We start from the raw sequence: 10,000 nt of genomic DNA, 5'->3' as shown, positions 1-10,000 counted from the left end.
AACTTTGAGCCATCCAAGGATCCATTGAAGCTAGATCCATTTTTCTCTTTTCCAGTAGGTTCATCCAAGGAACTTAAGGTAGTAATGATGTTCATAACATCATTCGATTCATACATATAAAGCTATCTTATTCGAAGGTTTAAACTCGTAATCACTAGAACATAGTTTAGTTAATTCTAAACTTGTTCGCAAACAAAAGTTAATCCTTCTAACTTGACTTTTAAAATTAACTACACACATGTTCTATATCTATATGATATGCTAACTTAATGATTTAAAACCTGGAAACACGAAAAACACCGTAAAACCGGATTTACGCCGTCGTAGTAACACCGCGGGCTGTTTTGGGTTAGTTAATTAAAAACTATGATAAACTTTGATTTAAAAGTTGTTATTCTGAGAAAATGATTTTTATTATGAACATGAAACTATATCCAAAAATTATGGTTAAACTCAAAGTGGAAGTATGTTTTCTAAAATGGTCATCTAGACGTCGTTCTTTCGACTGAAATGACTACCTTTACAAAAACGACTTGTAACTTATTTTTCCGACTAGAAACCTATATTTTTTTTGTTTAGATTCATAAAATAGAGTTCAATATGAAACCATAGCAATTTGATTCACTCAAAACGGATTTAAAATGAAGAAGTTATGGGTAAAACAAGATTGGATAATTTTTCTCATTTTAGCTACGTGAAAATTGGTAACAAATCTATTCCAACCATAACTTAATCAACTTGTATTATATATTATGTAATCTTGAGATACCATAGACACGTATACAATGTTTCGACCTATCATGTCGACACATCTATATATATTTCGGAACAACCATAGACACTCTATATGTGAATGTTGGAGTTAGCTATACAGGGTTGAGGTTGATTCCAAAATATATATAGTTTGAGTTGTGATCAATACTGAGATACGTATACACTGGGTCGTGGATTGATTCAAGATAATATTTATCGATTTATTTCTGTACATCTAACTGTGGACAACTAGTTGTAGGTTACTAACGAGGACAGCTGACTTAATAAACTTAAAACATCAAAATATATTAAAAGTGTTGTAAATATATTTTGAACATACTTTGATATATATGTATGTGTATATATTGTTATAGGTTCGTGAATCAACCAGTGGCCAAGTCTTACTTCCCGACGAAGTAAAAAAAAAATCTGTGAAAGTGAGTTATAGTCCCACTTTTAAAATCTAATATTTTTGGGATGAGAATACATGCAGGTTTTATAAATGATTTACAAAATAGACACAAGTACGTGAAACTACATTCTATGGTTGAATTATCGAAATCAAATATGCCCCTTTTTATTAAGTCTGGTAATCTAAGAATTAGGGAACAGACACCCTAATTGACGCGAATCCTAAAGATAGATCTATTGGGCCTAACAAACCCCATCCAAAGTACCGGATGCTTTAGTACTTCGAAATTTATATCATATCCGAAGGGTGTCCCGGAATGATGGGGATATTCTTATATATGCATTTGTTAATGTCGGTTACCAGGTGTTCACCATATGAATGATTTTTATCTCTATGTATGGGATGTGTATTGAAATATGAAATCTTGTGGTCTATTATTATGATTTGATATATATAGGTTAAACCTATAACTCACCAACATTTTTGTTGACGTTTAAAGCATGTTTATTCTCAGGTGAATATTAAGAGCTTCCGCTGTTGCATACTAAAATAAGGACAAGATTTGGAGTCCATGTTTGTATGATATTGTGTAAAAACTGCATTCAAGAAACTGATTTCGATGTAACATATTTGTATTGTAAACCATTATGTAATGGTCGTGTGTAAACAGGATATTTTAGATTATCATTATTTGATAATCTACGTAAAGCTTTTTAAACCTTTATTTATGAAATAAAGGTTATGGTTTGTTTTAAAAATGAATGCAGTCTTTGAAAAACGTCTCATATAGAGGTCAAAACCTCGCAACGAAATCAATTAATATGGAACGTTTTTAATCAATAAGAACGGGACATTTCAGTTGGTATCAGAGCGTTGGTCTTAGAGAACCAGAAAATTTGCATTAGTGTGTCTTATCGAGTTTGTTAGGATGCATTAGTGAGTCTGGACTTCGACCGTGTTTTCTTTAAAAATGATTGCTTAACATTTTTGTTGGAAACTATATATTTTTAACATATGAATATTATGTGATATATTAATCTCTTAACGTGTTTGATATTATGTGATAGATGTCTACCTCTAGAACAAGTCCCATTGACTCACCTAATAATAATGAAGAGTCAAATGTAAATTGGAATGATTTGTGGACTGATTCACAAGTTCCCGAAGAGGAACCGGAAGAAGAGTCGGAACCGGAAGAAGAATCGGAACCGGAAGAAGAATCGGAACCGGATGAAGAAATAGAACCGGTGGGGGAAATAATAAAACGGTTAAGTAAAAGAAAATCCTCAACCAACCGACCAAAGTTAATTATGGTCAATGGTGTTTCCGCCAAGGAAGCAAAATATTGGGAGGATTACCAATTCTCCGATGAATCGGATTCCGACGAGAATTCCGATGATGTTATAGAAATTACCCCAACTGAATTTAAAAAGGCAAAAGAAAATAATAAGGGAAAGGGCATAAAAATAGAGAAATCTAATTCCAACCCCGATGAACTTTATATGTATCGTCAACCCCCGAAGTCCTTAAGTTGTAACAATGACCCAGGAACCTCTAAACCACCAGGTTTTTCTAAACCAATGTGGATAACGACGGCTCATATTAGGGGAAAATCATATATCCCTAGAAACTTGGCAAAACGAACCAAAACCGAAGAAGAAGAAACAAGCGAGTCGGAATAAGATAGTTGTATTCATGTGGTGTAATATATGTAATATAGTGTGCTTATGCTTTATGATATATGTAAAAATTGCTTGTATTAATAAGTATTTTTTTTTTATGAATCTAACTCTTGTCTATTTTACAGTATATAAACGCAAAATGGATAGACAACCCAATATTTTAAGAGACCTACCCGGAGACATGATTGATGAAATCTTGTCTAGAGTCGGTCAGAATTCCTCGGCACAACTATTTAAGGCGAGATCAGTTTGTAAGACATTCGAAGAACGTTCTAAGAATGTCTTGGTTTATAAGAGACTTTCGTTTGAAAGATGGGGGATATCACATTGGGAAACCCATAAGTTACGATGTGTTTACTTTGACGCATATATTGCGGGGAACCCAAATGCTATTTTACGCAACGGGTTAAGAAATTATTTTGACTCAATATATCCGAATATTGGACTTCGTGATTTAGAAAAAGCGGCTAACATGCAACATAAAGAAGCATGTTATGCTTACGGATTAGTAATGTTCGCTTCTCACCAAAGTGAGAACAAGAACATCGGGCTACAACTATTAAACAAAACGTTTCCACAAGTGACGGAGTCGGTAATTGGGGTAAGAAATGAGGTTTTTAGATTATTACGGGACTGTTGGACATTACGTAACCCTCGTCCCTTTGATGACGTTACAACACGCTGTCTTATCAACGGCCATAACGGTTATGTTGCACAAGACCAAGGATGGGAAGTAGTCCTAGTAAAACCAGAATGCATGACTTGTTTCTGGACGTATGAATTACGTGTCTTTATTGCCTTTGCTGAACGACTTGTGTACTAGCTAGAATTGTCTTCACAACTATCTTGTATCAAAGTTATTGTGTGCTATATTTCATGCTTTATGTAAAATAAGCGGTATTGTAAGTTTGTAAAATATTGTATAAAAGTTTGAACGCGAAATATTATTATAATCAGTTTTTCATATAGAATTGTAGTAGTTGAATTGTATATTAGCTACTAAGTATGAACTTAACGGGTAGGTACTACCCGAATTTAAACTTATAAAACGCTAATATGAAGAAAAAGCTTTTATAAATGAGTTCATATTATGATACGAAATACTATTAACTACTCTTAATATTCTGTATGATTAACTTGTTCCATTTAACTATTTTGAAGGAAATGGCACCGACTACTCGACACACCGTGAATATGAATGAAGAGGAATTCCGTACTTTTCTAGCTTCAAACATAGCCGCAGTACAGGCTGCGCTACATACCAACAATAACCTTGGATCTAGCAGTACAGGAAATCGTGTAGGATGCACCTACAAAGAATTTACTGCCTGCAAACCTTTGGAATTTGATGGAACCGAAGGACCGATCGGATTGAAACGGTGGACCGAGAAGGTTGAATCGGTGTTTGCCATAAGTAAGTGTACTGAAGAGGACAAAGTGAAGTACGCTACGCATACCTTCACAGGTTCTGCGTTAACATGGTGGAATACCTATCTAGAGCAAGTGGGACAAGATGATGCGTACGCACTACCGTGGTCAGCATTCAAGCACTTGATGAACGAGAAGTACCGTCCCAGAACCGAGGTCAATAAGCTCAAGACAGAACTTAGAGGGTTACGAACCCAAGGATTTGATATTACCACGTACGAAAGACGATTCACAGAATTGTGCCTATTGTGTCCGGGAGCATTCGAAGATGAGGAAGAGAAGATCGACGCGTTTGTGAAAGGATTACCGGAAAGAATCCAAGAAGATATAAGTTCACACGAGCCCGCCTCCATACAACAGGCATGTAGAATGGCTCACAAACTAGTGAACCAGATTGAAGAAAGAATTAAAGAACAGACTGCTGAAGAGGCCAATGTGAAGCAAGTCAAAAGAAAGTGGGAGGAAAACGGTGATAAGAATCACCAATACAACAACAACAGCAATTACAACAATAATCGCAACAATTATCCCAACAATCGCAACATCAATCGCAACAACAACAAACGGCCCAACAACAACAACAACAACAACAACAACAGCAACTACAACAATCATCCCAACAACAATAATAACCGCAACAACAACAACAATCAGAAGCAACTATGCCAAAGGTGTGAAAAGAATCACTCGGGGTTCTGCACCAAATTTTGCAACAAGTGTAAAAGAAATGGTCATAGCGCGGCGAAGTGTGAGGTCTACGGACCAGGGGTTAATAGAACGAAAGGAACAAATGGTGTCGGAATGAGTAATGGCGGAGCAAGTAGTGTCGGAGCAAGTTATGCCAATGTAGTTTGTTATAAATGTGGAAAACCAGGCCACATTATTAGAAATTGCCCGAACCAGGAGAACACGAATGGACAAGGCCGTGGAAGAGTTTTCAATATTAATGCGGTAGAGGCACAGGAAGACCCGGAGCTTGTTACGGGTACGTTTCTTATTGACAATAAATCTGCTTACGTTTTATTTGATTCGGGTGCGGATAGAAGCTATATGAGTAGAGATTTTTGTGCTAAATTAAGTTGTCCATTGACGCCTTTGGATAGTAAATTTTTACTCGAATTAGCAAATGGTAAATTAATTTCAGCAGATAATATATGTCGGAATCGAGAAATTAAACTGGTTAGCGAAACATTTAAGATTGATTTGATACCAGTAGAGTTAGGGAGTTTTGATGTGATAATCGGTATGGACTGGTTGAAAGAAGTGAAAGCGGAGATCGTTTGTTACAAAAATGCAATTCGCATTATACGAGAAAAAGGAAAACCCTTAATGGTGTACGGAGAAAAGGGCAACACGAAGCTACATCTTATTAGTAATTTGAAGGCACAAAAACTAATAAGAAAAGGTTGCTATGCTGTTCTAGCACACGTCGAGAAAGTACAAACTGAAGAAAAGAGCATCAATGATGTTCCCATTGCAAAAGAATTTCCCGATGTATTTCCGAAAGAATTACCGGGATTACCCCCACATCGATCCGTTGAATTTCAAATAGATCTTGTACCAGGAGCTGCACCAATAGCTCGTGCTCCTTACAGACTCGCACCCAGCGAAATGAAAGAACTGCAAAGCCAATTACAAGAACTTTTAGAGCGTGGTTTCATTCGACCAAGCACATCACCGTGGGGAGCTCCTGTTTTGTTTGTCAAGAAGAAAGATGGTACATTCAGGTTGTGTATCGACTACCGAGAGTTGAACAAACTTACCATCAAGAACCGCTACCCACTACCGAGAATCGACGACTTATTTGATCAACTACAAGGCTCGTCTGTTTATTCAAAGATTGACTTACGTTCCGGGTATCATCAAATGCGGGTGAAAGAAGATGATATTCCAAAGACTGCTTTCAGAACACGTTACGGTCATTACGAGTTTATGGTCATGCCGTTTGGTTTAACTAATGCACCAGCTGTGTTCATGGACCTTATGAACCGAGTGTGTGGACCATACCTTGACAAGTTTGTCATTGTTTTCATTGATGACATACTTATTTACTCAAAGAATGACCAAGAACACGGTGAACATTTGAGAAAGGTGTTAGAAGTATTGAGGAAGGAAGAATTGTACGCTAAGTTTTCAAAGTGTGCATTTTGGTTGGAAGAAGTTCAATTCCTCGGTCACATAGTGAACAAAGAAGGTATTAAGGTGGATCCGGCAAAGATAGAAACTGTTGAAAAGTGGGAAACCCCGAAAACTCCGAAACACATACGCCAGTTTTTAGGACTAGCTGGTTACTACAGAAGGTTCATCCAAGACTTTTCCAGAATAGCAAAACCCTTGACTGCATTAACGCATAAAGGGAAGAAATTTGAATGGAATGATGAACAAGAGAAAGCGTTTCAGTTATTGAAGAAAAAGCTAACTACGGCACCTATATTGTCATTGCCTGAAGGGAATGATGATTTTGTGATTTATTGTGACGCATCAAAGCAAGGTCTCGGTTGTGTATTAATGCAACGAACGAAGGTGATTGCTTATGCGTCTAGACAATTGAAGATTCACGAACAAAATTATACGACGCATGATTTGGAATTAGGCGCGGTTGTTTTTGCATTAAAGACTTGGAGGCACTACTTATATGGGGTCAAAAGTATTATATATACCGACCACAAAAGTCTTCAACACATATTTAATCAGAAACAACTGAATATGAGGCAGCGTAGGTGGATTGAATTATTGAATGATTACGATTTTGAGATTCGTTACCACCCGGGGAAGGCAAATGTGGTAGCCGATGCCTTGAGCAGGAAGGATAGAGAACCCATTCGAGTAAAATCTATGAATATAATGATTCATAATAACATTACTACTCAAATAAAGGAGGCGCAACAAGGAGTTTTAAAAGAGGGAAATTTAAAGGATGAAATACCCAAAGGATCGGAGAAGCATCTTAATATTCGGGAAGACGGAACCCGGTATAGGGCTGAAAGGATTTGGGTACCAAAATTTGGAGATATGAGAGAAATGGTACTTAGAGAAGCTCATAAAACCAGATACTCAATACATCCTGGAACGGGGAAGATGTACAAGGATCTCAAGAAACATTTTTGGTGGCCGGGTATGAAAGCCGATGTTGCTAAATACGTAGGAGAATGTTTGACGTGTTCTAAGGTCAAAGCTGAGCATCAGAAACCATCAGGTCTACTTCAACAACCCGAAATCCCGGAATGGAAATGGGAAAACATTACCATGGATTTCATCACTAAATTGCCAAGGACTGCAAGTGGTTTTGATACTATTTGGGTAATAGTTGATCGTCTCACCAAATCAGCACACTTCCTACCAATAAGAGAAGATGACAAGATGGAGAAGTTAGCACGACTGTATTTGAAGGAAGTCGTCTCCAGACATGGAATACCAATCTCTATTATCTCTGATAGGGATGGTAGATTTATTTCAAGATTCTGGCAGACATTACAGCAAGCATTAGGAACTCGTCTAGACATGAGTACTGCCTATCATCCACAAACTGATGGGCAGAGTGAAAGGACGATACAAACGCTTGAAGACATGCTACGAGCATGTGTTATTGATTTCGGAAACAGTTGGGATCGACATCTACCGTTAGCAGAATTTTCCTACAACAACAGCTACCATTCAAGCATTGAGATGGCGCCGTTTGAAGCACTTTATGGTAGAAAGTGCAGGTCTCCGATTTGTTGGAGTGAAGTGGGGGATAGACAGATTACGGGTCCGGAGATTATACAAGAAACTACCGAGAAGATCATCCAAATTCAACAACGGTTGAAAACCGCCCAAAGTCGACAAAAGAGCTACGCTGACATTAAAAGAAAAGATATAGAATTTGAAATTGGAGAGATGGTCATGCTTAAAGTTGCACCTTGGAAAGGCGTTGTTCGATTTGGTAAACGAGGGAAATTAAATCCAAGGTATATTGGACCATTCAAGATTATTGATCGTGTCGGACCAGTAGCTTACCGACTTGAGTTACCTCAACAACTCGCGGCTGTACATAACACTTTCCACGTCTCGAATTTGAAGAAATGTTTTGCTAAAGAAGATCTCACTATTCCGTTAGATGAAATCCAAATCAACGAAAAACTCCAATTCATCGAAGAACCCGTCGAAATAATGGATCGTGAGGTTAAAAGACTTAAGCAAAACAAGATACCAATTGTTAAGGTTCGATGGAATGCTCGTAGAGGACCCGAGTTCACCTGGGAGCGTGAAGATCAGATGAAGAAGAAATACCCGCATCTATTTCCAGAAGATTCGTCAACACCTTCAACAGCTTAAAATTTCGGGACGAAATTTATTTAACGGGTAGGTACTGTAGTGACCCGAACTTTTCCATGTTTATATATATTAATTGAGATTGATATTTACATGATTAAATGTTTCCAACATGTTAAGCAATCAAACTTGTTAAGACTTGATTAATTGAAATAGGTTTCATATAGACAATTGACCACCCAAGTTGACCGGTGATTCACGAACGTTAAAACTTGTAAAAAAAACTATATGATGACATATATATGGTTATATATATAGTTAACATGATATTATGATAAGTAAACATATCATTAATTATATTAACAATGAACTACATATGTAAAAACAAGACTACTAACTTAATGATTTTGAAACGAGACATATATGTAACGTTTATCGTTGTAACGACATTTAATGTATATATATCATATTAAGAGATATTCGTACATCATAATATCATGATAATATAATAATTTAAAATCTCTTTTGTTATTATAAACATTGGGTTAACAACATTTAACAAGATCGTTAACCTAAAGGTTTCAAAACAACACTTACATGTAACGACTAACGATGACTTAACGACTCAGTTAAAATGTATATACATGTAGTGTTTTAATATGTATTTATACACTTTTGAAAGACTTCAATACACTTATCAAAATACTTCTACTTAACAAAAATGCTTACAATTACATTCTCGTTCAGTTTCATCAACAATTCTACTCGTATGCACCCGTATTCGTACTCGTACAATACACAGCTTTTAGATGTATGTACTATTGGTATATACACTCCAATGATCAGCTCTTAGCAGCCCATGTGAGTCACCTAACACATGTGGGAACCATCATTTGGCAACTAGCATGAAATATCTCATAAGATTACAAAAATATGAGTAATCATTCATGACTTATTTACATGAAAACAAAATTACATATCCTTTATATCTAATCCATACACCAACGACCAAAAACACCTACAAACACTTTCATTCTTCAATTTTCTTCATCTAATTGAACTCTCTCAAGTTCTATCTTCAAGTTCTAAGTGTTCTTCATAAATTCCAAAAGTTCTAGTTTCATAAAATCAAGAATACTTTCAAGTTTGCTAGCTCACTTCCAATCTTGTAAGGTGATCATCCAACCTCAAGAAATCTTTGTTTCTTACAGTAGGTTATCATTCTAATACAAGGTAATAATCATATTCAAACTTTGGTTCAATTTCTATAACTATAACAATCTTATTTCAAGTGATGATCTTACTTGAACTTGTTTTCGTGTCATGATTTTGCTTCAAGAACTTTGAGCCATCCAAGGATCCATTGAAGCTAGATCCATTTTTCTCTTTTCCAGTAGGTTCATCCAAGGAACTTAAGGTAGTAATGATGTTCATAACATCATTCGATTCATACATATAAAGCTATCTTATTCGA

This window comes from Rutidosis leptorrhynchoides, chromosome 11 (assembly GCF_046630445.1).
Source record: "Rutidosis leptorrhynchoides isolate AG116_Rl617_1_P2 chromosome 11, CSIRO_AGI_Rlap_v1, whole genome shotgun sequence".
Lineage (NCBI taxonomy): Eukaryota > Viridiplantae > Streptophyta > Magnoliopsida > Asterales > Asteraceae > Rutidosis > Rutidosis leptorrhynchoides.
Note: the sequence above shows the minus strand (reverse complement) of the source record.